This window comes from Rhopalosiphum maidis, chromosome 4 (assembly GCF_003676215.2).
Source record: "Rhopalosiphum maidis isolate BTI-1 chromosome 4, ASM367621v3, whole genome shotgun sequence".
Lineage (NCBI taxonomy): Eukaryota > Metazoa > Arthropoda > Insecta > Hemiptera > Aphididae > Rhopalosiphum > Rhopalosiphum maidis.
In genome coordinates this window covers 7,502,574-7,524,109 of record NC_040880.1, presented here as the reverse complement: position 1 = coordinate 7,524,109, position 21,536 = coordinate 7,502,574, and the positions used below count along the sequence as shown (strand labels likewise).

General features: G+C 24.4%; 1 protein-coding gene across 2 annotated transcripts in view; it reads right to left on the bottom strand.

Moving 5' to 3' along the window:
• Positions 1-21,536, bottom strand: part of LOC113550008 (neuropeptide F receptor-like) — a 63,197-nt gene that overhangs the window by 37,816 nt on the left and 3,845 nt on the right. Inside the window, exon 2 of one of the 2 annotated variants that reach the window (XM_026951586.1) lies at positions 10,876-10,938. The exons of the other annotated variant lie outside the window; for it this stretch is intronic. The gene's annotated coding sequence lies outside the window, so the exon portion shown is untranslated. The remainder of the gene's footprint in view (positions 1-10,875; positions 10,939-21,536) is intronic. 2 annotated transcript variants of the gene reach the window in all.

The following is a 21,536-nucleotide window of genomic DNA, read 5'->3' as shown; positions in this document are numbered from 1 at the left end:
AGTTTTTTTTGTATATCAAAGGTAGTTTATAAGAGGATATAGAAAATGATACTTAAATGTATGTATGTATAAATGTATACAAGTAAAAGTTAAAAGAGAAGAATGCAATATATTATCACAGATTACGTTTGAATATTCTTCATAAAATAAATTGAAAGAAATTTTAGTGTATAAATTGTTACATTGATACTAGTATATTGCTACAAGTGCGTAAAATAATGGAGAGAACCCGTTCGTCAATAGAAGTCCTAAAGTTCGTTTACATAAACTCATTTAAACTCAATTTATTATTTTAAATAAAGTATGAAAGATTTTACTACAGATCCATATTATACTAGTACATAATGGTCTTATAATATTATAACCCTACCTTATATAAATATTAAATTTCGCTCGTTAACGAACTAGATTGATTTGTAAATAGAAAACAGTTTTTATAGGTTTGATGGTATATTATATACATATTTAAAATCTAATTATTTTTAATTTTTACATTTTCACATCTAACTCGAACATTTCAAGAGGAAAGAAAATATTCTTCTTGTTTAAAATAGCTTAATATAAAGGAGGTTTATTATATTACAATATAGTTTAATAGCACTAATGATAACCATGCGTTTTAAAATGAATGAATAATTAATTTTTGTTTTTGAAATACTCGAATAAAAATAATGGTACTTATATATTTTTTAAATGTTGGTCCAATTTTATATTTCTGGGAGATCAGTTGGCTACATTTATATGGTAGATGTGACTCCGAAATATCTCTTATGATCCACTTAAGTACAAAGTTCAAACTTAAGCCAATTTGTTATCAGAAACACCTTCAATTATCTGAAGACAAAAATGCTGTGATCATAAATGTTTGTTTTTAGATAAAAAAAAAAAAAATAATAAAAAACATGCACCATTGGAAAACCAAAACATTCATCGCAAAATATAAATGTTCTAAATGTACATGTAAATAAAATATATCCATAAAGATCAAACTATGGGCACACCATTAAACCATCAAAACATTTTTTTTTAATTTTAATTACTAACAATTAGTGCAAAGAAGAAGAGAAATCATAAATTTCTGATCAATTTTATTTAGCAAACAAATTAATTACAATTGACATGTATAAACACACATTACTACGATAATATTTTAACTCATCTTAAATTAAGTTATATTTTTTTTTATTAAAGAGATATTAACAAAATAGTTTATATTATTATAAAAAATTAAGAATTTTTAAACGAAAAAAAGTAGTTCATTAAAGTTATTTATTTTAACTTTAGTATAATAATATATTGATGTAATTTTTTCAAAAATATTAAACCTATTATATTCTTAGTATTCAATTATCATAATAATATATATTTTTATACCATATTACATATTTATATAATTAAAAATGTAATAATATCTTTCTGTAAATAACCATAAAACAGTAAAAATTGGTGCATAGTATACATAGATAATATCTTAAAATAAATAAAAAAAAAAATAATTTTCTATAGTAAAAATCATAATAATATAATAATATACCTACTTAAAAGTTTTAAGTTCCCACAAATAAAGTTTGTAAATTATAACAAAACAATGAACATTGTTATTTATTGTTTAAATAAGTATTTTTATCCTAATTTGTACATATGTCTATAAAAAACAATATAGTTTAAATTTTATGGTATCTGTGTGAAATACTTATAAGGAATTCTTTATTAAATATTTAAAACTTGAATATAAAGAGAAAAGTTTTTTATGAACTTCTAACTAAAAATAGCTTGTAAATTTTTGGGATTTTGACGAATATTGTCAAGATTCTAACTTCAAATGTATATAAAAAAAAATTGCCTATGTATTTTATATTTTTATACAGATTTAAGGACAACTTATGTGGAATTTCGTATTACATTTTTAATAATTTTGTCCCAGTGAATTATTTTTTAACGACAATTATGGAAAAAAAATGTTCATGTCTGTAAGAAGTTCAATTAAAAAAAAAAAATTGAAAATGTTATCAATGATAACTTATTATATAATGACAATGATAATATAAAAATGTTGTGAAAATTTCAAGCATCTACAGTTATTCGTTTTCGCGTTACACAAAGAAACAAAATCGATTTGTGAAAAAATTGGATTTACATAAAAATACCCGTTATTCCAAATTTTTTGTTTATTTTTCCTAATTATAAAAATAAGTACTTTAAAATTTTAAATATGACCTTTATAAAGTACAAACTATATTAAATTTTATATCTAAAAACCACCCTCAAAGTTGAAAATTGAAATATTTTATCGATTACATAATATTATGAATATATTATGATGTACACATACGCACACCAAAAATTAAAATAAACATCGTTGCAAAATTAATGCATTTATTACTCCACTCAGAATCCAAAACTAAACAGATGAAATGTAAAATTCATACATTTTTCAATTTAAAAGTATATATTTAGTATGAAGTGTTAATTGGATTTAATTAGGGTTGGCATTATTGTTAGGAAAAAAAACTTCATATAAGAAGTTGAACCGATAGAAAAATATATTTTTTTAATTTGAATTTAATGGAGAAAATTGCAGGAAAATTAATAATTTTACTATGATAATATAATTTACATGAAGTAATAGGGTTCCCATTACGCAGTACCCTATCATACAATAGGGACTAGGCCGACTAGGGACTTTAATTGAGTCCCAAATTTAGCGAGTAATTAGATAGTTAATTATTTTTATTACGTTATCTTGTGTATAGCACAATTATGACAGTATGACTATCTTTAAACATATGAGATGGTGGTGAAAAGAAATTATTTTTAAAACAGAGACAAGGAATTTCGAGAGATTTTCACATTCATGATTATTATTTAATCTTTATAACGTATGTAGTATTTTTGGTGTAAATCATAAAGCATTTTTTAATTACAATATTTAATACTTTTTCAGACAAATAAATCTATGACTGCGGAGTGAAAGTGTTTGACTAGTAAGTACTTATGTATAGTAAATATAGGCACTAGAGCTAATATTGGTACATAGTGTTAGTGTTACACACTACTATAATACCACTACTGCTATGTAATTCATAGGTCATTAATTATTGGACGCTCATTAATAGTAGTTTGGAATCTTGTATTCAATAATGCAACGTAATGCAATAGTACTTTATATAGGAACGTTATACGGAAAAGGCATAATAATATATTATAACTCTTAACTATGATTAAATATTCAGCGAATATTATAATTTATAATCAAACCTTTGCCTTAAATTAGTGAACACTGCTTAATAAATGCTTATAAGATTTATTATTTTAAACAATACTTTTATTTTATTATTTAACCATTTTAATAATACAAACACAAAAAATATTATAAAATATAATTTAGGTTTAACTAACAATTAACATAATTTCAAAATAATATAAGCCTATTTATTATATATCAATATATTAATCAATGGACATAAAAAATCGATTAGTCACTATAATAATTCAAATTCAAAATGTAATATAAACTTTGTCATAAAAACATTGAATTATTTGATCATTCATGAAATTATCTCTTGGATAAAATCATTTGGAAATACATATTCTGGAAAATGTACTATAACAAGTATCTGTATAACTTAATTAGTTATTAATATGCTTGTAAAAATAAATAGGTATTTATTCAATGGTAATGAATAGTACTATTAAGAAATAAAATGCCTAAATAAATAAATTAAAAAATTATAATTTTATATACAATAATATAAATAGTTGTATTCTGTACTAATGTTATACCCGAATACTATTTATTATAAACAAATATAAAAATGTTGTTTAATGCAATAAGTATGATAGAAATAGAACTAAACAATTAAAATTGTTATATTTTTGTTTATTTTGGATTCTGAAAGAAGAAAGAGAGCTAAGAAGTTACAACCACGTTTGTATACATTGTTTGTACCTATTAATGGATTTCCATATTTTTTTTAGGCATTTAAATAAAATATAAAGCTATAATTTAAATGATATAATTAGATTGTAATTTGAACACTACATTTTTATTTATTTTAAATAGTTTTTCAAATATTTCCTGCAATTTTTAAAAATTATTTAAATTAGAAACTCTAAAATAGTATAAAGTATAAATCAATAAAATAATAAGTAATCGGCAAATGTTTAAACACTAGTGCAAAAATATGAATTTGTAAACTAAATTAAAATTAATTTACTTAACCATTTTACTCAACTATAATACTGATTTTAATCTTTTAATTGTAAAAATATCATTAATGTTTGCCTCAAAATACCAGTCAATCTATTTAATACCTTACATTTTAGTTTTGTCGAGTATTACACATTAAAGGCAATGTTAAGTCCACCCGTTTTATATTCTTACCTACAATCCATATATGGATACTCCAACAGTATCCTAACCTTAAGTTTTAAGTGTCTTAAGGACTTAGCCTTTCAACATTAGTACATAACATACCTACGTTGTATCCATTGCGATGACATATGTTAAAATTACTAAAATTGCCATTAGTTGATTACACGCATTGTTTAATATTACATACAGAGTAATTTTATATTTTGAACTAATTTTATAGTTTTAAATTTCAGTTCTTTTCGGCATACTACATATTACGCGTATATTTATTATATTTAATACGAATAATTATTTAAAAAAATATGATTTATATTTATTTAATAATAATAAAATAAATAATTTTATATTTTATCTGATTTTTTTTCTGTCGGAAATTACACTGGAAATAGGTACTTGTAGTTGAGTTTCGGGATACTTTGGTTGCGTTAAACGAATTCCGACCAACTTTTTTGGTTGTATTCTATTTTATTCTTAGCTTTACAATTCTGTTAGAATTTTGACCTCCAACATCGCTGTTTTTCAATCATCACAATCCTGGAATCTATCCTCCCAATCTGCCACTTCCAGTGTTTCTGTTAGAAAATAGAATTTTTTTTTTTGTTAAATGGGGTTCTTCGTGGTGTGTTTATAAGAGATCCTGATCTTTGATTTTATTTTTTGATATTTTATATTACGTATATAACATTATAAATTACGATAATAAATGGATTTTTTCTTGATAGTTGATAAATGATAAGCAATAATAAGCAAACTGCCGTTTATCGTTATCATGATTAATATAACTCGGCCTTTATAGTATACTATGTTATTGGTTAAGCTTTATATTGTGTATACATGTATTGTATATACATGTGCGATGTATAAATATTATTTAGTTTCGAATTATTTTAAATTTACCAAGCTCATATATGCGTGATTAGGCAGTGTTAAAAGTAATTAGTATACATTCAACGAACAATAAATCATAAAATAAATGTGTTATTTATTTAATAATTAGTTGTTTAACAACACTTGATTAAAATGCACTAATTGCATCCCTAATATTTTGGGACGTAATTTGTATATACCTTTTTTACGGGACGCAACTCATTTGCAGTCTTGAGTTACCATGCGTCCAATTTAACCATGTTTCTTATTGATATTCATTAGTAATGTTATACACATTTTTATATTATTATTAAAAAATGAGATAAATATAGAATATAGATAAAACAATAACTATACTTTTGTGACACTCTTGGCATTAGTTCTTAAAACGATTAAAAATATTAATTAATTGTTTTCAATCCCAACTTTTTAAACAGTATAACCAAAATAAAACATATTAATCATATTTTATTCGTTCATTGTCAGCTCATTTATCCGACAAAATGCCATTTCATTTCTAATGATTTTTCAAAAGATAATTAATATTGTAAAAATGATAACATCTATATTAATATTAATATTTTTATTTGAAATAACATTTTATTGAAAATAATTTATTGTTTTTTTAAAAAAAAAGAACATTATATTCTTAATGCCAGGGACAAATCTAGAGGGGAAGCAAAGGACCAAGGCCTGCTCAGAATTTACACTACAGTACTACACGCATAAATAATTCCTCATTTTTTTAAAGAAATTTTTTATTTAATAATTTTATAATATAAGTAAATCGTCAACATAAATAGGAATAGAAAAATTTTACTGATTGCAAATGGAGTTTAGATTTTATAATTTAAAAATATATTACTTGGATTCAGGATATTTTTAACATAAAAGTATTAAGTATGTATTCAAAAATCAAAAAATTTAAAAATGTGGTGTAATTTTTTTTATTTAGCTGTTTTTATATATAGTATACATACATGTATACATACGATCAATATATTATTATATCATCTCCAAATAACAATTTAACAAGTGGTGAATTTGATAATCATAGTTAATACTTAACAATGTACAAGTTAAACGAATCTCCCATCCAGATCTTCAATTTGGATTCATTTTCGTGTAAGGTATATTATAAATCAAAATAGTTCATATTATTAATTTGGGTCATTTTTGCAAAATGTTACAAATTGCGTTTACTAAAACTATTCTTTTTTTTAAATTTTATTTCATTATAATAAATATAATATTATAAATTATTTACTTCCTAATATTAAATAATATTTTTTATACATATATTATAAATACACTTTTGTTAATCTTCTGAACATATTATTATAAAAATAATCAAAAATTGAAAATATAATCGCATTTTATAATATTTTAGACTTTTATAAAAATTATTGCTTGTTAAATTCAATTTGACAATATTTATATTATGGTTATGTTAAAAGAACAACAACAAAAAGTTGAAAATCAGGACATTGTATAATATAGGTAAGTTTTATACACACAAATTTATTTTAATATTATTAAATTGTTGTTGTATGTAACTTTATAATGATAGGTTATAATGACAAAATGTGGTTATGTCACTGTAAAATTAGGTTATAAAGAAAAACAAGGTCCTATTAAAAATTACTTTTAAATTTATTTATTTATACAATTAAAAAATAAAAACTCTGTTGGTGACTTTGAGTTTGGAATAGACTTTTTTATTGTTTTTCATTAAGTATAAAAGCTTAATGAACGCTTGATTATTTATTTACATTTAAATATTGTAATACAATCATTAAATACCATCCATATATATATATATATATATATATATACTGTATATAAGTCATTGTTATTTATTAAAATAATTGATTTTTTACAAATTGTTTTCATTAATTATCATATGAATGAGGCAAATAAATAATATATATAATAGTAGTAGTCGTGGACACGAAAAATGAGACCTGGCACTCGCGGCCCATTGTCAATACTCATTTTTGTAACCATTGGTACTTAACATTGTACAATTGCGTCACCATTACATTTCGTAATCTCGGATATAAAAAAAGGTACGCTGGCCAGATGGTCTCTAGGTGTTTAATATATTACATAAACAATAGTTCCTTAGGACCTTTATATTTCTTAATGTATTAAGAGGTAAAATTTTGTTGTTTCCTGGTTTGATAACAACTACCGAAAAACCATGACTTAGCGCATGATGGACAGGTTTCATTTTTCATGTACACTACTTTATTATAAATTATAATGAGAAATTTGTTTATAGTTTTTCCAAACTACAAAAGTATAATACATACATAATATAAGGTAGCTCAGCCATGAAAAAAGTTGAGCTTAATGTTTATAGTTAAGAATTCCAGTAAAGTAATGCATCAAGGGATTTAGAACTAAAATATTTAAGGAATTAATAATAAAATTAATTAATTAACAATAATGGTCTCAATGTACATATATGTTGTACATAATGCTTTGTGTGTTAAAATGTTTTTAAATAAAATACAGAACAAAAATGAAAATAATATACGTTAACATTTTAAATATCTTGTTTAAAATGATATTGGCATCTAATTATTGTGTTTATAACGTATATTTAAAATTATCAGTTTAATCTTAAAAATGTAAATATTAGTTCGAAGTTGACTGCGGCAACACGCCCACACGTATATATATATATAATAACTAAAAGTCGTGATTTTTAATGACGTAATTAATTTACATATTTGATATTGTTGAAAATTCCTTTACTTTTGACATGTCGAATAATAAATCCTCAAGTCAGCAAGTAAATTCTCTAATTCACAAAGAAAAAAGAAAACTTTCTATTCGCCTAATCGCTTTGCATTCAAAACCACATTAGTACAGTTTTCCGGTACTAACAGTTTCTTGTATAAGTCACTACCTTTTTCTGATTATCTGTCTTCGTGGATGCCTAAATTATTATAAATTGATAAATTTATCATGAATAATTTGGCTGCAACACGTTAATGTTTGCTTTCACACATTCTTGCCACCATCATTAACGTTCCTATAAGCTATAAGGTAATTACCAGGAACCTACGATCACCTTTAATATCTCTGAGGCTCTTGTAAGGTCGTTCTATCCAATGTATTGCAAACGTTAAAAAATATTTTTAAAAACACATGACGTCTCTTCTCAACTCTTCCTCTCACTAGTTCAAAGCCTTTTATTATGCATTCGTTACTAACTTCAATACTACCGTATTGTCTAATAGTTCCATGACCGATAAATCATTAACCACATTTATTTCAGAACTTACTGCATTAATTAATTCCCCTGCTTTTCCACCTGTCCTTACTGCGGTATCTCATAAAATAATATATTCTATACTTCTATAGTCTAATATTATTTCTACTTTATAAAACATAGTATTATAATCGTAATTTTATTACACACAGAATACGTTATCTATGAGTTTTTATCTGTAAATTTTTAGTTTGATCATATTTATGTTCAATTAAATATCATATTTTATTGTCATTTCATTATTTCAATGTTCCACTTTTATTATTTAAAACTATTATTATATATATCTAATTGTTGAGACTAATTATTTTGACTAACTCTAATGAAGTAATAAGTATAAAAAAAAACTTAAGTATAATTTATAAGATTTATGTTTTGTTCTTACATAAGTAGATTAGGTTAAATAAAAAATAATGTAAAATAAAAATGTTTCATGAAAATATGACGTTACAGTTATTATGTGTTTAATCGTTATATACCTATTCAAATTTATATAAATCCACTGATAAATTAGGCCAAACAATTTATTAAATCTTAAATGTAATATTTTATATGCTTGGTAGTATTATACTGACCAATAGATAACTGAATATGGTTTAAACAAATAAATATCAATAACGGTATGTATAGATGGAGTGAGAGTGAGAAGAATATGCGCATGTAAATATTATTTAAATATTGTGTGTAAAAAAACAATAAGAATAACAATTATAGTTAATAGACTGTATAATAATAGTGATAAATTATCTGAAGCTTGACTCATAAATAAAAGGAAATATAAAAAACGATGTAAAAAAATCTTTATTCTATCAATAATAAATAGGTATAAATATATATTTTTTTAGTTTGTATTTTGTACTTATTTTGTAAATAAGAAAAAATAAACCGGAATTGACAGATTAAACAGTGAAAATTAACGTTAAAATGTTTTCAATGCAGTAACACGTTTGTAAAATGATATAATATAATAATTTTTAAAATTAAATATTTTTCACACATCAGTTTTTTCGAATATTTGAAAACTTGTAATATCGTAATAATATTATTACGTCATTATATCGTTTACCTACCATATTGAATCCATAAGAAAAAAAGCGTTTCAAAAATTAGGTTTATTAAAACGGACATGTAGAGACTTTCAAGTTTCAGGATGTGACGTCTCTTAAATTGTTATATTGCTTATTAGTTCGCTTACAACTAGAATATGGTACTCATCTCATATGGGTTTCAAAATCTTTATGTCGATTCAATACACTGGATAAAATTCAAAATAATTTCCTTAAATTTCTGTCATATAAATGCCATGTCGAAAAAATTCCACATAACAGGTGTTGAAGGATTTTTTAGCCTACCGAAACTTATAGAATTGTATTTAAAAAAATAAATTAAAATTTCTATTTAAATTATTAAACAACATAATTGACTACCCTGAATTATTAAAACTTATTAATTTTAAAATAAATAAAATTAGATCACGTGATAAATCTCTTTGTTTTATCTGAAAAATATTACAAACAATTACTTATTAAATTATCTGTGTAATATATTAATGTCTCTAGGTAACAAAAGGAAAAATCTCAATTTTTTCAATTTGTTTCTTAAACGATTTTCTTCACATTTATAATGTATAACTGCTTAAAACTATTATTTTAATATACCTAATGCATTGCACTTTTATTTATTCATAGTTCCATATAACATCCTTACACTTAGCTAAAAATAAGTTATCATTATATTATATTTTAATTTAAACTATTTATTATACCTTTCTATATTAAATATTATAAATATCTATATTTACACTGTATGTCTGTACCATATTGTATACATAAATTAAAATTGGAATTTTATTTCGTAAAGTAAAGAATAATAATAATAATAATAATAATAAATGTATATTATAATTCCTTAACATTTAATAATATTATGATGTTTGTGGTTTACTCGGTCTGTTTGTCTCGAGTGTAATAAATTATATTTAATTGATTTGCCGATCACGTCGTTGCACAGTAGTTTTTAAAACAATCATGTTATGGTTTCATTAATACATCGAGAAAATACCAATTTATTACATGTGTGTTATTTTTAGAACAGTAAATCATATTTTAAAGGAATTCCGGGTCAGCGGATTAGCAATGGGCTTTTAGACTACAACGTGTATACCATGTTCCCCTTGATAGTTAAATCAATATGAAACATTTTATCAATGTTATATGCAAGCTGCTCAGGTGTTTGATGAATAGAGAGAAGTATATATATATATATATATATATTATAATATTATATGGCTTTAATTAAATCGTCAATGGTTGTATCAATAAACGTCACTCATCGTCAGGTCTGAGCTTACCACACCGTCCACAACGTGTGAATGAATGAATTAAGTATAGTTGTAAACGAAGAAACGAATCAGCTGGAAAAAACAAAATTAAGAAGAATATTATTATCATCAGAATATTTATTGATAAAAATGTATACATTGAATTTATTTTTATACGATTGAATTTTAATTTATTTAATTCTCTCTCATAATAAGCATATCTTAATAGTTAATAGTAAAGTACAAGTACCTACATATTATTTATCTTAGTCCAAAATGTTGTTCATTGATTGGTTTATAGAATTTTAATGTAATTGTCATTTTTATTTCGCACGAATCAATGATAATAACTAGGGCTGGGATTTGTATGTAAATCCTACATATTTTTACTAAAACATGATAAATTAAGTATTGCAAATTATAAATTCATTTCACGTGATTTGCAATAAGATAAAACATATTTTATTTTACATATTTTTACATATTTCGTTATAAATACATATTTTAACATTATTTGTAAAATTTCTGCTTTTTTTACATATTTCGTAAAATTTGACAATTTTGGTGGTTAAGTAGTATTTAGTATTATACACTTATACTTTGATAATAGTACTCGTAAAAATTGTGAGTGTACGCATATGGGAAATAAGTATTAGTTAAATATTAATAACTTGATTATAGTTTATCTTATTTGTTTCTGTTCGATAACCATACATTAATGATCTTAGATTATACTTTGTATTTAACAATTATTAAACAAAATATATTTACGAATTTTCAACAGTGTCAATACTTAAGTTCGCAGGATTGTGAAAATATCTTAATATTTTATATTTTTTAAATTAAATTGATTAGAAATTAAAAACAATTAATTAGATATTCTTCAAAAATTATTTAGAATTTTATTTTAATTTTACACGTGAATATAATTTAAAATTTTTCTTATTACATATTTTCTATTTTATACTACATATTTTTGTCATTTTAACTTCATATATATATGTACATATTTTTGGTTTTTTATTACATATTAATCCCAGCATTAATAATAACAATAGAATCCATATTTTAAACTAATTATTAGTTTTAAATAAATATATTATTTAAATTTAAAACCTCTTGTTTAAATAATTACAGTGTATTGTAACGAATTTCAAAATATTATATCTTTATCTATCATGTTAATTCGATAAATTTTACTTTAAAAATTTTAAATTTTAAAAGATGAAATCAATTGTAAATTGAACTTTATTAGAAACTATAATAAAAAATGTACATTGCTATTGAACAATCTATGTTAAATTCATAATAATGTAATATACGAGTACATATGTCATATAATATGTATCATAAGTGATAAGATTATATTCACACCATGATTAACCGTATTACAATGTATAAAATCAATAAGTTAAAATATATAAGCATATTTCATAAAAATATGTTTATTAACCTTTAAGTTTGTAAATGTAATTTTAAATGATCAGGTACATATTTTATTATAATTTATTTGTTAAGTATATTAAGTTAAGTGTTATGTTTAGAACACTTATTATTTATAATATAAATTCCTATCGTATTTTTGAGTTGGGTTAGATTTTGAAATATTATTAAAAAGTTTAACCATGTAGGATTATTACATACGAAAACTACAGAATATAAAGTTACACTGTTAAAACTACTGAAAACTGAACAGTATACTATTTCTGACAAATCAGATTAAAAAATAGTAAATATCTGAAGATCCATAACTTTTATTTTGACATTCTGCAAGTTTTAGTTCCTTTCAGCCAAGTTCTATTATCATAAATACAACATTTCTATTCTCAAAAGTCACCTATTCACAGATAATGAATAGGAAATATACTTTTTGAAAGTTCTATATGAATTTTGCTTCTTACTATTGCAAAATAAATCACCTGTATGTAAACAAGTAAACTCACATAAATCGTATAAGTTAACTGGATATGATATTTTATTAAACTCTCACTATATACAGATAATACTCATAACTTCAATTGTAATGTTATGCAATACTTGTTATACATACCAAAAAAATACAAAAATACAACTATACGATTCGTAGTGATGAATTTACGTATTTTACAATGATGTGTATTTTTTGTGTCTGTGTACATGATTAGTAGTCAATAAAATGCTTCCAATCGTGTTGAAATCTAGTGGTTTTAGATGGAAAATTAGATCTAGTTTGTACTTACAGAGGTCAAAATTAAAAATTCCTAGTACTTTTTTTATGATCGGGTAAACAAACAAAAAATTAAGAAAAAACAAGAATTTTTACGCAAATTAAATATTATTATTAAAATAATTGTTATCCCGAAATGATAACCAAAATTTAGATTTAAATTTCTTCGTATATAATGGGGTTATCATTGAATTGAAATTTAACAAACTTAATAATAGTGATTATAATTCTATAAAGAGTTCCGCTCGACACCTATGTACAGTAAAGCGGGAAATACTTGCCTACATTTTTTTTTTTGTTTCTGTTAATCTATGATAATTTGCACATGTTATATTATACTACTATACTGATATACTATATTAACTAAATACATTAGATAGGTTAAGTAATGCCATCATCCGTTCTAAATGTCAACAGTTTTGAATAAAACAGGTAAAATCTTAAAATTTAAATAAAACAACTACATTTATTGCTCTAAAAATAATAATGATATGAGTTCATATATAGTTCAAAAATGTATTTCATAATATGCTACAGTAGCATATTTTACTGAGGAATCCGAAAACTTTAACTACTCAACTTAAAAATAATTATGAAACAATTTGTTAGCATAATAATTAATAATTCATTATATATTTTATTGACATTTATTTTCATTTATGAATAATTAAGTAAAACGGTAGAAATTTGTTAAACGTACTACTGAATACTTTGCATAAAAAAAATATATAAGTACATAGACATAATTTCACCAGACCTATACTAAGAAATAAGTAAATTAGGTAATTTTTAACATTCCTTTTTAATAGTTTCTGATAAACAAATTTGAGTTCAATTAAATAACTAACAATTAATGGTTGGTAAAAGCTAAATAACATAATCAATTGATAATTAACTTTGTATTATTATCTATTCAGTACGAGTAATTTATTAGATACGCGAATCAGATACCAGTGAAAGAGTGTGTTTATAGCTGAACATATCACTCATTCGTCGAACAATGTTAATAAAATATAACATATATTTTATATTTTATATTAAATAATCTAAGTAAATTGTAATCATAGACTATAGTTAAACCATAGGTACATATTAGTTGAACATATACGTAGTATATGGTGTATGTAATTTTCATTTATAACAATTTCTTTAGAATATACGTAGACATATGCTGTAATTAGTTATTAATTATATAATAACATTCAGCCGTATTTGTACAACATATTTACTGATTTATTATTGTTCATCACGCAGTACATAAAATACAAAATAATATTATGTCTATACATTATTTTCTTATAGCGGAAAAATAACCCCAATGATACAACAACTTACTATTTATATATTTTTTATATATATATAAAAAGACTGGTATAATTGATGAGTAAAATTTATTTACCTGAATATTTTTCGTACAATTCAATATCACATATTTTAAATATTATCATACATAAATGCACCCTTCTCAATGACTCAATGATTGATAGCCTGAATCCCACCATTAGTATTCATGACAATGTTATTGTATTTTAGATACTGGCCAACGAAGCTTATCATTAGGTTTTTACCTTTTTTTTTTTATGAAAAATACTGTTTAGGTAAGTTATAATATTAAATTCTTTACTTCAACAATATAAATGTTCGATGAATTTACAATAAAACCGTTAAATTATTTATCTTTATTTTTCAAATTACCAAATTACCAAAGTAACATACAAAATAAATATGCTAAAATATATTCTTATAATCTTTTAATTTATAAAGGATTTATTGAAGTTTGTTGGGCTTACTGGGATTGTGCTTATCAAATCCGTATTAATAAATCGGAGACCACATTAAATTAAGTAATTAAAAATCTATTTTATAAGCCAAGAATTTACTATACCTATAATTGTTCATGAAGCTATAGGTACAGTAAATTCTTAGCTTATAAAATTATTTAAAATTACTTCTCTTCACTTATTTCATGTTTGTTTATTAATGTTTAATTAATATAAATTTAATATTGAGCCACTAAATCATACACATAAAACACGTTTTAGGCATAATAAAAATATAATTTTTCTTAAATTTTGAATTGAATTTAATAATTTTTAATAGCTCAATCGGGATAATATTAAATATTTATAGATGTTTGTATAAAATTAGTCCCCTAACTTTTATTTTATCAGTCAGTTCAAAAATATTGTTACTGTTATTATTTATAGAGTAAAGTAATTTAGGACAATTTTTGTTATTTATATTCTATATGTGTTATGATTTTAAATTAATAATTATTACTTACATTTTTAGAATATTGCAATTATTAAGTTCATATTTTATTAATTATCCTTTACAGTTGTTACTTATTTTATTTTATTGACATATTTTATTTATAGCAATAGTTTTTTTTTTTAGTTTAAATACCTAATTTACTTATGTACAGCTTACAAATATATTGGCTGATTTTGTATATTATCGAACTCTACTCCCGCACAGTCAATATTGACTGAAGTGGCCAACTATACTACTATTATTATTATTATTATTATTATCACACTGTATATTTTTTGGTTGTAAATCAATATTATTATTACATAATATTGTATTAATAGCTTAAAAATTATATTTACCTAATAAAAATATGCATATTTAGGTATTTTTGTAGTTCCAAACAAGTCAAACTTATACCTCCTAGTTACTTAGTTAAATTTCTCAATATTTTAAATTCTAAAAAAGCAACAAATATAATATTATAGATTGATAAAAAAATCCAAATTGAACTTAAAAAAAATTATAATTCCCACTCTTCGTACACTCCACTGCTAACCATACTTAACCTCGAAACATTAGAAAAACGTCGTTTGAGATTAGATTTGTACTTTTCGTATAAACTCTTTATAGGAAATATTGATTGTCCTGAGTTCCTAAGTCGTTTCTCCTTCCATGCCCCAAATCGTAACTCCCGGTCTAAAAACACATTTTATCTTAAAACAGAAGTAACTAATTATGCTAGCAATACTCACCATCATAGAATCATGAAAACTATAAATAAATTAAATATCGATATGTTCATATCACCAAACTTTAACTCATTCAAAAATTATTGTAATTTCTTACTTGTTAATTCATAGCTATAAGTATATCATATTATAATTTATATTGTGCACCATTGTCTTTTGTCCATTTGTCTTTCATTACTTTTCTTTTTGTATATTACTGTTAAGATCGAATGTTGTTATTATTAGACATGTAATTGGACCTAGCCCGTTTAAAACTTAAATAAATAAATAAATAATCAAAAAATTTCAAATTATAATAATTAAATAGTTTGAAATACAGAACCATTGTGTTGTTTGTATTTTATTTTTTACTTAGAACTTTTTATTCTTAATTAAATGTAGATTGTCAAAAAAAGAACATTTGGTTAATAAAAGAAAAAGTGGCGTTAAGTCAAAACCAAAATTACTCGGTAGTAAAATCATTTATATGATTATTTTATGGATAACACATTGAATACGGAAAATTACTTTTGGTTTTGAATTTGTGAAATGTCGAGCCATTTTGAAGCGAACTTAGCTTCCGCTGTATTTACCGGCCTCTATCCAGAACACTGTTTACCACGCATAACTTACTGTTTATTATTGTTTTCAAATAAACTTAGCGATTAATTCACTACAGTTTAACACCACGGTCGTTGGCGCCAAGGTGAGCAAAACGATAATAATTTTGCTCGGCACCGGGTTTCTATGCGATTTCGGAGAATTTTAAATTTGATTTCATAGAATACATCTCGGGATTTCGCGGGATGATCGAAAATAGTTTGTTGCGCAACATTTACAATACACGGAGATACTATTATTACGGGAAACGGAAACTCGAATAACAAACTTCGTGTAACTTGATCATCACATTACGTGGAGTTTGGTGGAGTTCGGACATGCATTAAAACGACCGTCGGACTCGAGAATAAACGCGCCACGCGAACGGAAAGTCGTCGTACTTAATCGGCCGACAGCCGTCGATAACTTCTGTTTCGCGAATAATAATTACAGCGAACACTTTTGAGTCTGTTTGGAATTCTCGCGGCGCGCGGATCCATAATCGTTCGGGATTTACGTGGCGTGCTCGTTTATTGTTTTTCGGGTGTAATAATTATTCCGCGTCGGGGCGGCGCGAGATTATCGCGCATTATGGCGGTCAACTGCCGCCAATCCGTCAGTCGTTCCGCGTTCAAACGCGTTTATTGCTATACAGTAGGAGGTATTGTATTACCTACTGTGTAGGTAAGCTCATTCGGATTCCGAAGTCACTGGGGCGAGCTGTTAATTTCGAGTGTCCGGTGCGCGCGTTTAATAGTACCCGATTCGCCGAGTGGAAAATAAAGTGCTTCCGATTCCCGGGACCGGACGATCCGGCCATCGCCATCGTCGAAATCACATCGGCAATAATTATCATTTCACGTGAACTACGAGTTAAGCTACATAATATAGGTATAGCGCAACTCTCGGGCCACCACTGTGAAATCGTTTATATTTTCACGCGTACGAGATAATATTATATGTAATACACGCATAGGATAATATTATAGTGTTTCGTGATATCTGGTATACGTATACGCGTACGTCTCGCGTATACATACGGTCGCTATTGCCCGAGTTTACTTTTAAAGCACTCAGCGTCTCGAGCTGCGCAATCTTTGACCTGCTGGTTAAATCTTTTCTCTTGTATAGTTGTTTTTCTGTTTGGATAATTGACACAACCCGAAAATAAAACAAATAAAAACAGCTGCATCTCAAAACTTAAAAATCTCACCACATACTGCTGTCTGTTTTATGTATCTCAGATTTCTATACAGATAATAATATACAGATGTAGCTGTAAGTCTAGACGGCAGCGCAATTTATTCCACTCCGAGAGCGAAATTTAACCAGTAATATCACACATTCAAAATCACTCGTTAAACTATGTATATATATATAAGAACTGAGAATAAATATTATTTCAAACCAAAGCACTACATACGTCATCTTCCATACGTCATCGAATCGAAATTGAAACGCAATGTGTAATACTCGTACAATTTTATTGGTCAATGCTTTAATGGATCAGAAAAAAATGTGGTAATTACTAAATACAAAAAATAAATTTTCTGGTTAACCTGAAACTATTGCACATTTCTGATTTACTATTATCAGCTAGTCAAAATATCCAATACTTATTGTGTAACTCGATAAATATTTCGAAATGAAAACTTCAGCTACGAAATAAACAGGTAATAATGTCTGTCACATTTATTACTTATATTGTGAATTGTGATGCATATATTTCTTTTTATGCAAGAAAACAGATCAAACATACACATTAACAGCCTTCAAGTTTTACAGTGCGTAAAATACTAACCTGGGCAAAAACGTAAACGTCAACACACTCAACACGGTTTTTCTTTGAAAGAAAAATTATTTTATCATAGTCAAGTGGATATTAATTTATCTAATGAGTAAAAGTGAATCGTCTATACAAAAATAATATTTTTTTAAATATTTATATAAAAAATAATTCACACCCAACGTGCATGGTTTGAAACATTATATTTATAGTTTAAAATTGATACATTTAAATATACATTCATTAATACAAATTATTTCACTAACGAATAAGAAATCAAAAACGAATTAATTAAATTAACCAAAGTTTATGGAAAAAATTAAATTATTGTTTATGATAAATTCTGTTTAGCTTTAATTTTATTAATTTAAAATATACTAGTGTATTTATTGATATTTATGAATTTTAAGGAAACATTATATACGACTATACAGTAGAATCTACTGAGTAGATTATCATTGAGTTAACACATTATTTTCACAATTGTGCAAAACTGTCATCATGAGTTCGAAACTGAGTAACAAGGGGAACTTAAAGAAGAGAAAAAGTTGGTTCCACGTATCACTGTATCAGTACTTGAAAATGGATATCTTTCCTCGATTGGATGTACGTTGCATACAGGATAGGTGATGTGGTTATGATAGTGTACGTATAGAAAATCAACTTTTGTATATCTAAAATACAGAGAAAACAGGTATATCGGTATCAAAGAATAATATAGTTCGTACGCTTTATATTCACCTAACTTGTCGCATTTTTATTATTTTATTATTATTGTTATTATTATTATACATATATATGTAGTAAACCAATACATTGTAAAGTGAATTTATAAAATAACACTTCTGTCACGTTCAAAATAGGTGTGTTAAAATATTTCGTTTGACAAATTATTACTAGAAAAAAATACACTATTGGGAGTTAAACACAACAGTTGTATACCATTGCGTACGTGTTTGTTTTAATTAATCATACGGAAAATGGTTATTATTTAACAGAAAAGGTTAGACATAAATATTTTATGTATATTATACAGGTGTAATAATAAGGGCTCACAGAATTTCTTCATTTTCAACGAATACCGATTCGCTGTCCCTTCAATTTAATATCTTCTGGTGCCTATGTCAAGTATGTTATTAGAATTTAAATTAAATAAATCCGAATTTTTTTTAAATACCCAATTGTTAATTTTGTGCAGGTTGCAGGACTTGATCGTTTAAATAAAATATTTTATTATATTTACTTTAGACCTTACTTAAGCTATTGAATATGTTATGATTATTAAGATGTTATCACAACGTAAGCAAGTTATTAATAATTTACACCGTGTTTCAACGTTAATATATTAATGAGAATTTACGTAAATATTAAACGTCACTTAAAATTAAGGCATTTCCTTTGGAGCTCTTAACAACTGTTCCCAGTAAATATATTATTTTGAAGTATTATTTTAGTCATAATACTTTACATCACTGAAGAAAATGCATAATATTTAAAATACAACATACCGTTATGAATAATAACAATTACATTATTTAATGTCTAAATTGTCATTTACACCATCACGAAGATATTATAATAAATAATTTCTATGAGAATCTTATGTTTATGAATCGATTAAATGTTCAGTTGTAGTGAAATTTTAATAACCCTTTAAAATCAAATACTAGAAATCGTCCTTTGTGTTGAAAATGGAAGCTTTTTTACTACTTCTAAAGGTGACGTCACACAAACATACACTCACAGAACAAAATGTCCAGCTCGTTACTCACATGTAGTATATACGAGTACATCATATACACGAACAAATATGTATATAAGACATTATTGTAAAACACACTCATCATTCATCACTCCTCTTAGAATCTAAAATATTATATCATGTTTATTTATGACCATTGGAATTATAACTTTTCCAGTTACTTAGTTGTAATCATTTATTTAGATAACTAAAATGGTTAATACCTAAGTATTAATTAAGTACTTGAAATTTCTGTAATTTCATATTATTATTTTTAATTCATCAGTAATAACTAAAATATATTTAATATCATTCGTATACTGAAACTACTTAGTCTTAGTATTATTGTACACTTGTATTTGTATCCAAAACACATACTGATTTTATTTTTACTAAAATAAAGGGGTCTATTAGAAACTAATAATAAAATTATTTATTTAAAAACAAATAATTTCCCGATGATTTGCTTTTATTCGCTATCACTTTAATTACACAAAGATAAGTATAAAGTTCCTCTTTTTTAATGGTGATACATAAATATTGAAATTTGGACGAGTAGTTTATGAGTTATTTAAAGCTCTGATGAATGAAGTAGTAGACCAAGATTTTGGAGTGGTATCACCGATACCCGTCCGAATTTCGATAATTATGTATCGAAATACTCCGAAAAATATTGTCCTTAGGAATATTAAATTAAAAATGTATGTTGTCATTCAAAAAAATAAAAAACTTAAAAATGTATAGATAAAAAATATTTTGTTTTATTTCGATTGAAAACTATGTCAAATTTTTTTTTTTTCAACATTAAAACTTTTTGAAATATTGAGCGTTTTTCGATAAAATAATTACTCAGTATATTAGTATAAATATAAATAATTTTTATCGAGTTTTCCTGATTTAATCATTTAACCTCAGTGTTAGTACAAAAGAAAAAATAATTTTTTTTAAATATTATTGAATAAAAGAACACTTATAAATTTTGTGTAAAAAAATTATAAATGAGAAAGTAGAATTCAATAAATAATACTTAATAATACAACAGTATAATTATTAATAAAATAAGAAATATTTTAATTTGAACATTAGTATTATACTATGACAAATACTAATTAAAGTTATTATAGTTTTTCTTATTTATAAAAATATATTTTATGCTTAAACATTAAAAGACAATAATAACAAATTTCTGATTTTAATTTTTGGTGTATATTTGTTCATTGATAATTTAAATTAAGTTTTTGTACATACTCGTATCTTGTAAAATGGTTTTATAAAAATACCTACTAGATTATTTTATTGTATGTGAAAAATAAATTTAATATAATACTCTTTTATAGGTTTCACGCATCTTTACTTTTTCAGCATCTTATAAAATAA